This window comes from Cynocephalus volans, chromosome 4 (assembly GCF_027409185.1).
Source record: "Cynocephalus volans isolate mCynVol1 chromosome 4, mCynVol1.pri, whole genome shotgun sequence".
Lineage (NCBI taxonomy): Eukaryota > Metazoa > Chordata > Mammalia > Dermoptera > Cynocephalidae > Cynocephalus > Cynocephalus volans.
This window is the reverse complement of record NC_084463.1, coordinates 50,706,258-50,719,829: the sequence shown is the minus strand read 5'-3', so window position 1 is coordinate 50,719,829 and position 13,572 is coordinate 50,706,258. Positions and strand designations below refer to the sequence as shown.

Sequence of the window (13,572 nt, the reverse complement as noted above, 5' to 3'; positions counted from 1 at the left end):
GTCTATTTCTCTTCTTCTACCTTTAAATATTATTGTTTCTGTAGGTTCTGTACTTGTTTTGGTTTCTTTAAATTCAGTCTTGCATGTTCATTATCTCTGATGTCTAAAGGTACCATTGAAATTCCAATACTTTCCAAATCTTTTATCTTCAGCTTAGCTCTTTCTCTCTACTGAACCCTGAAATCATATATCTAATTGCCATTTGGACGTCTTCACAGATATTTAAAATATGTGTCCAAATCTGTAATTTCTGCCCATTATATTCTCTCATTTTCCAAATTTCACTCCACAGTGCCAATACCTAACTAGTTGCAGGCATACAAATAGTCTGGGAGTACAACTATTATTTTTATTCTCTGCATGGCAAATTAGTACCACCTTCTGATTCTGCTTTTACTTTTTTTCTCTTTTAAAGGATTCCTTCTATTTTGTATGCTTACTGCTCTGTGTCCTGATACATGTGGTCATCTATTACCCTGTTTCTCTCTGACTCTCCCTTCAGCCCCTTTTTCATTATCTTTGTACAAGATGACTATTCAAATGCAAATCTTCTTATGCAAGTTACAACTTCTTACAGGACCTCATTATTCACACCCTGTGGTTTGGGAAGGGCAGTGTTCACACTGAGTGAATACAAGCAATCCTTTGATGTATAGGAAAAAAAATTGGGGGATATTTTTGTACATGCTTTTAATTTATAAATAGGAAAACATGAACAATGAGTGCATAAATTTTTTGCTGTTTGATTTAGGTCAAATTGTGTTTATCTCATCACAGTCCAGGATCATTCACCTAGACACGGTGCTGTGTATAATTCCATTAATGTGGGGTGCGTTCCTTGTGCCCTTTTGACTGGACTTTTGCTGTTGCCTCATATTCATGAGAACACGTGGTTCACGTGGGAGAACTAAATGTCTTTAGCACTTCAGTGGAGTGCAAACTGAATACAAAATAGAGCTATTTAATTCTTTCTTCGGCCTATATTAAACTTGTGTCTAAATTAGTTCGTCTAACCTATTATTTCAGTTATGTATTTATACTTATATCTTTATAACACATGCAAGCTTCTTTCTTGGAGGAGCAGAATTTTATTCATACTTTTATCTCTAGCAACAGGGATGATTCTAGATCTATAAGGTATATTTTGTAACAGTTTTTTTATAATTAATAAATTGTTACAGTGGCAGCATATTCCTACTGTGATCTTTTTCTTCCACCATATGAAGTACAAAGAAACCACAAATTATGTAAGATACGTATGGTGCATGCACACACAGAATTGTGAACTCCCAGATTCCTGTTTTATAACCCAGAGCTAGTGACTTGAGCTGAGGAGAAATGTGCTGTTACAGGGGTTGGTATCATTTGAGGATGTGGCTGTGGACTTCACCTGGGAGGAGTGGCGGGACCTGAGTGATGCTCAGAGGACTTTGTACAGGGATGTGATGCTGGAGACCTACAGCAGCCTGGTGTCATTGGGTGAGTGACACTCTGCAGTGTGTCCCAGGAGCAACACTTTCTTCTTTGTTGGTAAATATAGAAACCATTTATAAGGTTTAATGATATTTAGTAAGATTTCATTCACCTGAAGAATGTTAGTGCTGTCCCTTTCCAACGAAAGGTTCAAATTTGCCACTTCATTTCACAGCTTCTGAAGCTGGGCTCTTGTCATTTGTATTAGTTTGTTTCTGTTGCTTATAGCAAAATACTTGAAACTGGGTGATCTATAATGAAAACAAAATTTATTGCTTACAGTTTCGGAGGCTGGGAAGTACAAAGTTCAGGGAACACATCTGGTGAGAGTCTTGGTGATGGCAACAGTAACTCAGGGATCTCACGTGACAGAAGTTGGCAGAGCAGAGAGAGACTAACCTCTCATATGCTCTTCTTTTAGAACCCTCAGAACCATGCCCTGGACCACCATTATTAATCCATTCATTACAGGATGGTCCTACAATCTAATCACCTCTTTGAATCCCCACCTTTCAATTACCATAATATGATTCCCCACCCCAACAGTTACAGTGGGGATTAAGTTTTGGGGGAACATTCAACCCAAGGCATTCTGCCTCTGGTCCCCCAAAACTCGTCTTTTTCACATACAAATATGTTCATTTCATCCCCAAAGTCTTCACTTATTTCAACCCTAAAGTCCAGAGTCTCAAGGTCCCATAGTGAAAGTGGCACGTTACCTACTTCCAATATACAATGGTGGGGCAAGCATAGGGTACATATTCTCATTCGAAAAGGGACAAACAGACCAAAAGGAAAGTGTATCAAGGCAAACAAGTCCAGAACCCAACAGGGCATGCATTGAATCTCAAAGCTGGTGAATCATGTACCTTGATCCCATGTTCGATGTCCTCCACTGCGGCATGAGGTTTGGGTCCCCAAGTCCTTAGGCAGCTCCCCTTCTATGGCTTTCCTGGTCTCAGGTGATGCTTCAGCTCTTGCAGGCTGGTAGCTCCACAAGTCTGGGGTCTCCATGATGGTCCCATTCTCATGACTCCAGTAGGCATGGTGCTAATGGGGTTTCTCTGCTACAACTCTGAACTCAAATTTCTGCTTGGCATTGCTCTAATGAAGGCTCTATGTGGTGACTCTGCCCCGTGACAGTTCTTTTCCTGGACCCCCAGGCTTTTCCATACATCCTTTGAAAATGGGGTGGAGGCTCTCAAGCTTTCACAGCTCTGGCATTCTGGAAGCCTGTAGACCTAACACCATGTGGATGCTGCCATAGCTTTTAGACTGCATTTTCCAAAGCTGGAAGTCCAGCCAAACCTTGGGCCAATTTAGCCAGAGCTGGAGCAGCCAAGGTGCTGGCGTTTGGAAGCAGCTTCCCAAGGTGGCCTTGGGCAGTGAGCCCATTGAGGGTACCTTGGGCCTGTTCCCTGAGGCCATTCTGTCTCCCTAGGCCTCTGGGTCTGTAATGAAGGACACAGCCTCTAAGATCTCTTATATGCCTTCAAGGTCCTTTTTCCCTTTTCTTGATAATCCCTTTCTTCTACACTAATCTCCTTAGGAAATAGCTGCTGGTCTATACCATTGAATTTTTCTCCTGAAAATGCTCTCTGCTTTTCTATCACATGGCCAAGGTGAAAGTTTTCCCTTTTTTTGCCCTCTGCTTTCTTTTGAATTATAAATTCTGGCTTTATGTCATGGCTTTGCTGCCATAACTCAGCATGGGCTGCTGCAAGTAGTTATGCAGTTTCCTTAATGCTTTGCTGCTTAGAAATTTCTTCTGGCAAATACCCTGGGTCAGCACTTTGAAGTTCCATATTCCATAAAATTTGGGGCATGAACAGAACATAGCCAGGTTCATTGCCAGTTCACAGCAAGGGTGATCTTTGCCTCAGTTTCCAATAAGTTCCTTCTCATTTACATCTGAGATCAGAATGGCCTTTACTGTCGATATTTCTGTCAATATTCTGGTTGCCACCATTTAACCAGTCTCTCAAACATTCCAAATTTTCCCTGCTTTTCTTGTCTTCTAAACTTTCACCAGCATCTAGGCTTTTCTTAGTCTGTTCCTCTAAGTTCTTCCAGCCTTTCCTCAACATGCAGTTCCAAAGTTATTTCCACATTTTTAAGTATTTGTTATAAGCAACACTCCACTTCTCTGGTACCAATTTTCTGTGTTAGTCCATTTCTGTTGCTTATAAAAATATACTTGAGACTGGGTGATTTATAAACAAAATTTATTGCTTTTAGTTTCAGAGGCTGGGAAGTTCAGAGTCCAGGGAACACATCTGGTTAAGGTCTTGGTGGTTGCAACATTGATCCAGGGGTCTCACCTGGCAGAAAATGGTGGAGCAGAGAGAGAGACTAACCTCTCACATTCTCTTCTAAAGCCCTAAGAACCACACCCCAACCACCATTATTAATATATGTACTATGGCATGGTCCTTTCCAAGGCCCCACCTTTCAATTACCGTAATAGGATCTCTTACCCCAACAGTTACAGTGTAATTAAGTTTTGGGGAGACATTCAGCCCAAGGCATCATTCTTTCAAGGACCTAACTTAGCAATTTGGCAAAATCCCACATTATTTCCCATAGGGCTCTGCATTACCAAACCTGAGGTGATCTTCAAGTTGGAGCGAGCAGCAGAGCCATGGATGATAGAAGAACACCCAAACCAGAGCCTACAAGGTCAGCACAAACTGGGCAGGGAGGCTGGGAAGAATAAAGCCTAGCAAACACTGGCAGTGTTGAGCTGTTTTTACGAATATTTTTCTGAGGTTTCAGACCTTAGAACAGCTCGTCTGCATACATCAAACACATACATTATATAATCTCCAAAGAGGGCTTTCATGTATATATCCCCATCTATTATTTTCTTGATTATTTTATATACTTCCTAAAATTTAATTCCTACCATTCTCTTTTTAGACTTTTTTTTTCTTTGCTGTTTACCTCAATATTCTTGGTTACTTTCTTTTTCTCCATTCTCATGGACATTTTATTTCAGACTGTATTAGTTCATGTCCTTTTGCTTATAAATAAATCCCTGAAACTGGGTAATTTATAAGGAAACAAAATTTGTTTCTTATGCATCTTTAGGAGGGCAAGTCAGAGGTTGAGGTACATATCTGGAGAGGGTCTTCTTCCTGTTAGGGACTCTCAGCAGAGTGTGGAGGTGGTACAGGGTATAACAAGGTGAGAGTTGGTAAAGCATGTCCACATGCTTTCTTTCTCTCCTTATAAAGCCACCAGTCTATTCCCTGATAACCCATTAAGTCATTAACCTATTAATCCATGAACAGATTAATCTATTTATGATGGCATAGCCCTCACTATCTAATCACCTACCAAAGGCCTCACCTTTCAAATACCATAGTTGGATTTCCCATACTCTTAACACTGTCTCAATGATGATCAAGCTTCAATATGAGATTTGGGGGGACATTTGGACTATACCATATATTTATTTGTTTTTTAAGCACATCCTAATTGAGCAGGTTTTAAGCACTGTTAATTTTATAGTTATACTTACAATAGCAATGATCTAAATTATGTCTCTCTTTTATAGAGTTTACATTGTAGTGAGAGAGAAACAAGAAAATAATATATGTTAAGTCATTGTATTGTAATCATGAGGAATATTTAACCAGAGTGAGAGAAAAATGGTATGTGAGAATTTAGGAAAAATGTTCAGAAAAGGCAGTTTTAGGAATATTATTAAGTGTTTACTTTGGCATAGCATTAGTTCAAATTAACTTTTCCAAATTTTACATATAATCTATACACGAATGTAAAATCTAAATTTGGGTGGACATGACTATTGGAGATACAAGTTTAGAAATCAGTGTCCTACAGCTGGTATTTAAAGTCATACTTACAGAGAAGGTCACCTAGGGAGTTGATAAGAAAATGAGAAAAGAGGTCCATGAGCAAGGCTTTGTGCCATGAATCAGAAATCGTGAAGCTGATTAGGACTCAGCATAGGAGCATAAAAAAGGCTGGCCTGGACTTGGGAGGAGAACCAGGAGGTTCCAGGTTTGAAGACCAAGTGAGCAAGGGTTTTATATTGACGGGCTCCGATTTCTCTTTGGGAGTGGAGTTTGAAGTTAGCATTTTTCCCTTCTCTTTGTGAAAATCCTTCTAAAACAACAAAGAGAATGAGAGATGTGTGAGAGAGACTTCATTTTCAATGAACTAGAAGACAACCAAAACTTCAGTGCACTAAACAAAAGCCTTCAGAAATTGAATTGCCAAGCAAAGGATTGTGCACAAAAAAACTGAGGATAGAATGCCAGTTGATCTTAGAAGGAGCTAGAAAACAATTTTGCAGCCTGGGTTGCAGAAACAAATCTTTTAGACCAGCAGAAGGGGAGTGCTCAGGGTGGTAAACAAGCTTTTTGAGAAGCAAGAGTGAAGCTAAATGAGGATTTGTAGGAAGCTGTCTTCATCTAGTGTAGGGAAAAGAAGATTTTTTTAATTTCAAAACCCCCCAGATGCCTATAGCCATTTTGAGCACCAGAGTGAAAACTAAAGAAACATTGGTTCAAAAATGTGAATCTAATCCAAATTCCTGTTGAAGGGACAGAGAATTGGCCTCCTACTTTTGAAAGTAGCTGATCCAGGAAAACCTTGCCACTGTTAAAGCAAAATAATACGAAAAAAAAAAAGCAGTATGAGACAGCCACTATTGTTATAAAAATAAAACAGTAAAAGAACAGGGTGAACAAATGGCAGGTGATAAGCAATTGGTTGAAAACTATGACTAGACAGTAGGTGAAAATTTTATCAAATATTTCTTCATGAATAAAAATAAAGAAGCAAAGAAAAACATGATTGAACATGAAAAAATAATATAATAAGGTAGTATGTAGAAAAAAACAAAACCTATACCCATTATTGATTTTTATTCAATCCTGTTTCATTAGGACAGGGAGAAACTTCTTTAACTTTATGTGCACATTCTGTAACCAATGCTTATGTGGTTCATGGATATGGTTATTTTTTTTCTCATTTCAGATGTCCAGATAGTAGATAACCTAATTGAGAAAAGCCAAGAAAGTCCTGCTACACATTTGTGGCAAGGTGTAATCACCAACAGCAACACATCAACTGAGGAGAGAGTTGAGTTAGGAATAAAATTTAATTTAAGCTCAAATCATTTTTCAGATCTGATTATAAATAATGAAAACTATTCAGAAATGAGGACTGAGGAGTTTAATGCATATCAGAACACAATTCTTCCTAGAGAGCCTGATGAGATGCATGATGGAGAGAAAGCTGATGACTGTAATATGACTGGGAAATCGCACAGACATCATGAGCATCTTAGTCAGCATAACAAGATTCAAACTAAGCAGCCTTTTAAATATAGTGAACAAGGGAAAGCCTTCAACATAGAGCCAATATTATTTACACATAAGAAGTTTCATATGGGAGAGAGCTCTGATAAATGTAATAAATATGGGAAAGCCTTTGATAAGTCAACTCTTATCACCCAAGATATAACTCAGGTATCAAGAAAAACTTTTGTATGTAACATATGTGGAAAAATATTCTATAAAAAGTCTAAACTCACTGTACATCAAAAAATACACACAGCGGAGAAACTCCATAAATGTAGTGAATGCGAGAAATCCTTCTTGAAGAAATTATCCCTTATAATCCATAAGAGGACACATGCAGGGGAGAAGCTATATGTGTGTAATGAATGTGGAAATACCTTTCAGCAGAAGTCACTCCTCAGGAGGCATCAGAGAACTCACACAGGTGAGAAACCATATGAATGTAAAGAATGTAGGAAATCTTTCTCCTATAAATCACACCTCAGTAGACATAAGAGAATTCACACAGGGGAAAGGCCCTATGAATGTAACGAGTGTGGAAAAACCTTTCACCAGAAGGCATACCTTAGCACACATCAGATCATTCACAAAAGGGAGAAGCCTTATGTGTGTGATGAGTGTGGAAAAATCTATCACCTGAAGTCTCTCCTCAGGAGGCATCAGAAAATTCACAGTGAGAAACTATATGAGTGCAAAGAATGTAGAAAATCTTTTTACCATAAATCACACCTCAATACACATCAAAGAACTCACACAGGGGAAAGGCCCTATGAATGTAATGAGTGTGGAAAAACCTTTAACCGTCAGTCAAACCTCAGCATACATCAAAAAATTCATACAGGGGAAAGACCCTATGAATGTAATGAATGTGGAAAAACCTTTCACCGGAAGGCAAACCTCAGCACGCATCAGAGAATTCACACAGGTGAGAAACCGTATGAATGTAAAGAATGTAAGAATACTTTCAGCCTTAAATCAGTCCTCAGTGTTCATCAGAGAATTCACACAGGTGAGAAACCATATGAATGTAAAGAATGTAGAAAATCTTTCTACCAGAAGTCAAACCTCAATAGACATGAGATAATTCACACAGGAGAAAGGCCCTATAAATGTAATGAGTGTGGAAAAACCTTTAACCGCAAGTCAAACCTCTGCACGCATCAAAAAATTCATACAGGGGAAAGGCCCTATGAATGTAGTGAGTGTGGAAAAGCCTTTCACCAGAAGTCACACCTCAGCAGCCATCAGAGAATTCACACAGGTGAGAAACCATATAAATGTAATAAATGTAGAAAATCTTTCTATCGTAAATCCCTCCTCAATGTGCATCAGAGAACTCACAGGTGAGAAACCATATAAATGTAATAAATGTAGATCATAAATCACACCTTAATAGACATGAGAATTTAAACAGGGGAACGGCCCTATTCGTGTAATGAATGTGGAAAAACATTTCATCAGAAGTCAAATCTCAAAAAAAAAAAAAAGTCAAATCTCAGCATGCATCAGAATTCACACAGATGAGAATCCATGTGAATGTAAAGAATGTAAAGACTCTTTCCACCAATTCACACTTCAGTAGACATGAGAGAGTTCACAAAGGAAAAGCCCCATGAACAAAATGAATATGGAAAAACCTTTCACCAAAAGTCACACCTCAGGATGAATTAGAACTCATACAAAAGAGAAACCCTATGAGTGTGCATCTGTCCCTCCGTATCCACAGAGGATTGATTCCAGGACCCTCCATGGATACCAAAATATTCGGATGTTCAAATCTCTTATATGAAATGGTATAGTACATCAGTAATATTCTCCTGCATGTTTGACATCATGTCTAGATTACTTACAACCTGAACACAATGTAAAAAAATATATAAATAGTTATAGTGTGTTGTTTTTGTATAATATAGTGTTTTTTTTATATTTCAAATATTTTTGATCTGCAGTTGGTTGAATTTGCAAATTTGTGTCCCATGGATATGGAAGGCTGACTGTAATGAATGTAGAAACATTTTGTCTCAGAAGTCCCACCTCAGCAGACTTTAGAGAATTCACACGGGAGAAATTCTGTGTGGCAGACACTGGCTATTTATTTTTCACAAAATATTCTCTTTTCTCTTGTACACACAGTTAGCGTGCATACTCAGCCTCCAGTTAATTGTGTGTGTAACAATGTAAATGAGCTCTGTTCAAGGGAATATGGACACAAGTGATAAACATTTACTTCTGGGCAAGCCTGAAGTAAGGGGGCCTGTCTAGCCACTTCTGGGATCATTCAGGATGGAACTGCCTGGCCACTTCTCCGGGAGGAGTGGATGTACTTTATTTCCTTACGCCCAAGGACTTATTCTTTAGGTTATAGATGCATGAGCTATTTTTCTGGGTTAGGGGCTAAGACACACAACTCAGTAAGCTGGGGGAGTGGTAGGGAGGAGAAGGAATTGGGGGTGGTCTACCTGAGGAGGGTCTGCCTGCCTGACCTCTGGTCAGAGACTTGGGGATGTGTAAGTTCAGCAGGACTAGGGTTGGCTTCCTGGACTGCAGAACTAGAATCACAGACACTGTGAGTATGCTGGGACAAAGCAGAGCCTTAAGGCTAGAGAAGTGCCATGGCTATTCACCCCAGAGCAGGGCATGCTGCTGGCAATGGCTCTGGTTTCAAGATTGTGCTGTCCTGCCTGGGCTTGGGTCACAAGGTCGGGAGGTGGGGAGTGCACAATTTGTGCTAATGTTCTAGAGCGATGCAGTGTATTCTAGGCCACTCCCCACACTTGGCTCTAGGCTTGTCCTGCCAAAGGATCTGCCATTTTCTGGTAAGGATGGGGGTTGGTATGGGTCCTCTGCCTACCTTTTTGCCTCAAGGGAAAATTTCTCTTACCTGATCCTGGTGTTGGAGACATGGCTGCTGAAGCCATATGCCTGTCTTTCCTCTGTATGCTGTCACCTGGGCTTTCATGCTCCACAGGGATCTCACCAGTCCTCTGTTGCACTCTTCCACTCTTCCACAGATGCTCCTGTTAACATTTAACTGTTAGTTCTGGTCGTCTTCTGTGAGGGGAACATGCCCCAGGCACCTCTAGTCCACCATCCTGCCCAGCCTCAAAGCCTGTTTTTAGACATTTAAACAAAGTTAATTCTTTCAATCTGTGAACATGAAATATCTTTATTATTTGTGTCTTTTTTTAAAATCAATGCTATATAATTATCAGTGAACAGATTGTTCAACTCTAGTTAAATTTACTTTTAATTTTATCTTACACTGTTGAAAATAGGATTTAAATTTTTTTTTTCCGATAGTTTGTTATGGTATACAGACAATACTGGTTTTTGTGTTATGATTTTGTGTCCTACAACTTCACTGAGTTTATTTTTGAGTTCCAAGAATTTTCTTGTTGGAGCCATTAAGATTTTCTATATATAAGAACATGACATCAGCAGACAGACAATTTCACTTAGTTTTTTCCTATTTAGTTACCTTTTTCTTTTTTCTTGCCCAATATCTCTGCCTAGGAATTCTATTACTTATCTTGTTTCTAATCTTAGAGGAAATGCTTTCAATTTTTCATTGTTTAGGATGATGTTAACTGTGGGCTTATATATAACACATTTATTTTGTTAAGCTACATATCTTTGCCTAATTTGTGGAGAGTTTTTATCAAAAAGATGTTATGTTTTGCCAAATACTTTCTTCCTGCATTTATTGAGATGATGATATCGTTTTTGTCTTTTTTTCTGTTAATATGGTGAATCACATTTATTGATTTGGGTATGGTAAACTATATTTGCAACCTAGAGATAAATCCTACTTGATAATTGTAAATGATTCTTTTAATGTACTGTTGAATATGGCTTGCTAGTATTTTGTTGAGGATTTTTACATTTATGTTCATCTGGGATATTGATTTCTAGTTTCCTTTTTTTTGCAGTGTCCTTGGTTTTGGTATTAGGTGGCTTTGTAAAATGAGTATGGAAATATCCCCTCCTCATCAGTTTTTTGGAAGAATTTGAGAAAGATTGGTATTTTTTAGATGTTCGGTAGAATTTAGTCACGAAGTCATGTGGTCCTGGGCTTTAGTTTCATGGAAAACTTATCACTGATTCGTTCTCCTTACTCATTATTGCTTTGTTCAGATTCCTGATTTTTTCATGATTCAGCCTTGGTGAGTTATATGTTTCTAGGAATATATTCATATTTTCCAGGGTATCCATTTTGTTGGCATATAATTGTTTGTAATAGTGTCTTATGATTTTTTGCACTGATGTGATAATGTGAACATATATATTTGGTCTTCATCCCCATCTCCTAACATACAACTCCTAAAATCCTTAGAATCTCCGAAGTGATGAGACTTTTTGTATGCTAATGATGTCTGACAGCTTCAGGATGGAGGTGGTCACAGAAAAGACCAAGACAGGACTTTCAGTCCCTCCCCTCCCAATCTCCAGGGAGGAGAGAGGGACCAAAGGTTAAAGTTGATCACCAGTGGCCAGTGATTTAATTAATCCTGCTTATGTAATAAAGCTTCCATAACAACTCGAGGGCTTTATTCAGAGAGCTTTCAGATGGTTGGACACATGGAGGCTTCCGGAGGGTGGTGTGCCCAGGAAGAACATATATGGAAACTCTGCGCCCATTTCCCCATACCTCAATGTCTGCATCTCTTCATCTGTATCTTTTGTAATATTCTTTATAATAAATGGTAAAGGTTAAGTACATGTTTCCCTGAGTTCTGTGAGGTGCACAAACTAAGCAAACACAGGAAGGTGGGTATGGGAACCCTGATTTATAGCTGGTTAGTCAGAAGTTCCAGCAGCCTGGACCTGTGACTGGCATCTGAATGGTGGAGGTAATCTTGGGGACTAAGCCGTCTCCCTGTGGGATCTGACACTATTTCCAGGTACATAGTGTTGAAATTGAATTAGAGGACATCTAGCTGGTGTTTGCTGAAGAACTGCTTGCATGCTTTCTGGTGGGGAGTAATCTGCACACAGAGATACAGAAGTTGGTCTTCTGTGTTGCTTGTGCTCTGAGAGCACAGGACTGACAGTATGTGTTTTCCCACTTTCACAGTTTTTCTCATACCAGTACAGATGTGTTATCAGTTGTAATGTCACCTGTTGCATTTCTGTCTTTTTTCATTTGAGTCTTCTTCCTTTATTTCTTAGTCAAGCTAAGAGCTTGTCAGTTTCGCTTAGTTTTCAAAAATTCATCTCTTAGTGTTGTTGACTTTTTCAATGATTTTCCTAGTCTGTTCATTTATTTTTACTCTGACATTTGTCATTTTCTCCATTCTGCTAAATTGGGTCTAGTTTATTCTTTTTCTAGTTTCTTGAGTTGTGATGTTGGGTTTTTATTTGAAATCTTTTTTTGATGTAGGTGTTTAATGCCATAAGTTTCTCTATTAGAACTTCTTTGGCTGCATCTCATAATTTTGTATATTTGCTTGCTTTTTTATGTCTCAAATTTTTAAAAAAATTTTTCTATTAATTTCTTCTTTGACCCAGTAGTTGTTCAGAATTATTTTGTTTAATTTTGACATATTTGTAAAATTTTCATAATTCCTACTATTATTGATTTCTGTTTTCATAGCATTGTGGTCTGAAAATATACTTGATTTGCTTTTAGTTTTTTTAACTTGTTATGACTAGTTTTATGGCCTAACATATGATCTGTGCCAGAGAATATTCCATATGTACTTGAGAAGAATATATATTTTGTTCCCGTTGGATGGAATGTTCTGTATATGTCTGTTAGGTCCATTGTTCTAAAGTGCAGTTGATGTTATAATCCACAGAAATGAACTAATACAGAAATTGGTACCAGAGAAGTGGGGTGTTGCTTATAACAAATACTTAAAACTTTGGAAGTGGCTTTGGAACTGGGCATTGGGTAGAGGATGAAAGAATTTGGAGAAGCAGGCTAGAAAAAGACTAAATCTGGTGAGAGTTTAAAAGACAAGAAAACCTGGGAAAATTTGGAATGTCTTAGAGACTGATTAAATGGTGGTGACCAGAATGCTGATGAAATATGGACAGCAAAGACCATTCTAAGGAAGTCTCAAATAGAAATAAGAAGGAGTTTACTGGGAATAGGGGCAAAGATCATCCTTGCCACAAACTGGCAAGGAATCTGGCTGCATGCTCTTCATGCCCAAAAGTTTTATGGAATGTGGAACTTACAGGTGCTGACCCAAGGTATTTAGCAGAAGAAGTTTCTAAGCAGCAAAGCATTCGGGAAGCTGCATGGCTACTTGTAACAGCCTATGCTGAGTTATGGCAGAAAAAGCATGACATAGCACCAGAATTTGTAATTCACAAGAAAGCACGGCGCAAGATATCAGGAAACCTTCAGTCTGGCCATGTAAAGAATGAGATGGTGTCTTTGGGAGAGGAAACCAGTGGTATAGCCCAGCAATCATTTGCTAAGGAGATTAGTACAAAAGAAAGGGATTGCAAGATAATGTGAAAATGATTCCAAAGGCGTTTCAGAGATCTTGGAGGCTGCCCTTCTCATCACAGTCCCAGAGGCCTAGTGAGAGAGAAAGGAAGAGGCTCTAGGGAACAGCCTCAAGGCACCCTCCATTGGCTAACTGCCCAGGGCCACCTTGGGATGCTGGTTCCCACACCCTAGTTGCTCTGGTTGTTCCAGCTATGACTAAATTGGCCCCAGCTGTGGCTGGACCTACAGCTTTGGAAGCTACAAGCTGGAAACCTTGGTAGCATCCACATGGTATTAAGTCTACAGGCTCCCAGAATGCCAGAG

The 13,572-nt window shown here is 38.9% G+C and overlaps 1 protein-coding gene across 1 annotated transcript in view; it reads left to right on the top strand.

The window, feature by feature from the left end:
• LOC134376775 (death-inducer obliterator 1-like) overlaps positions 1 to 13,572 on the top strand; it is a 130,137-nt gene that overhangs the window by 14,227 nt on the left and 102,338 nt on the right. The window contains exon 4 of the mRNA XM_063095301.1: positions 4,060 to 4,152. The gene's annotated coding sequence lies outside the window, so the exon portion shown is untranslated. The remainder of the gene's footprint in view (positions 1 to 4,059; positions 4,153 to 13,572) is intronic.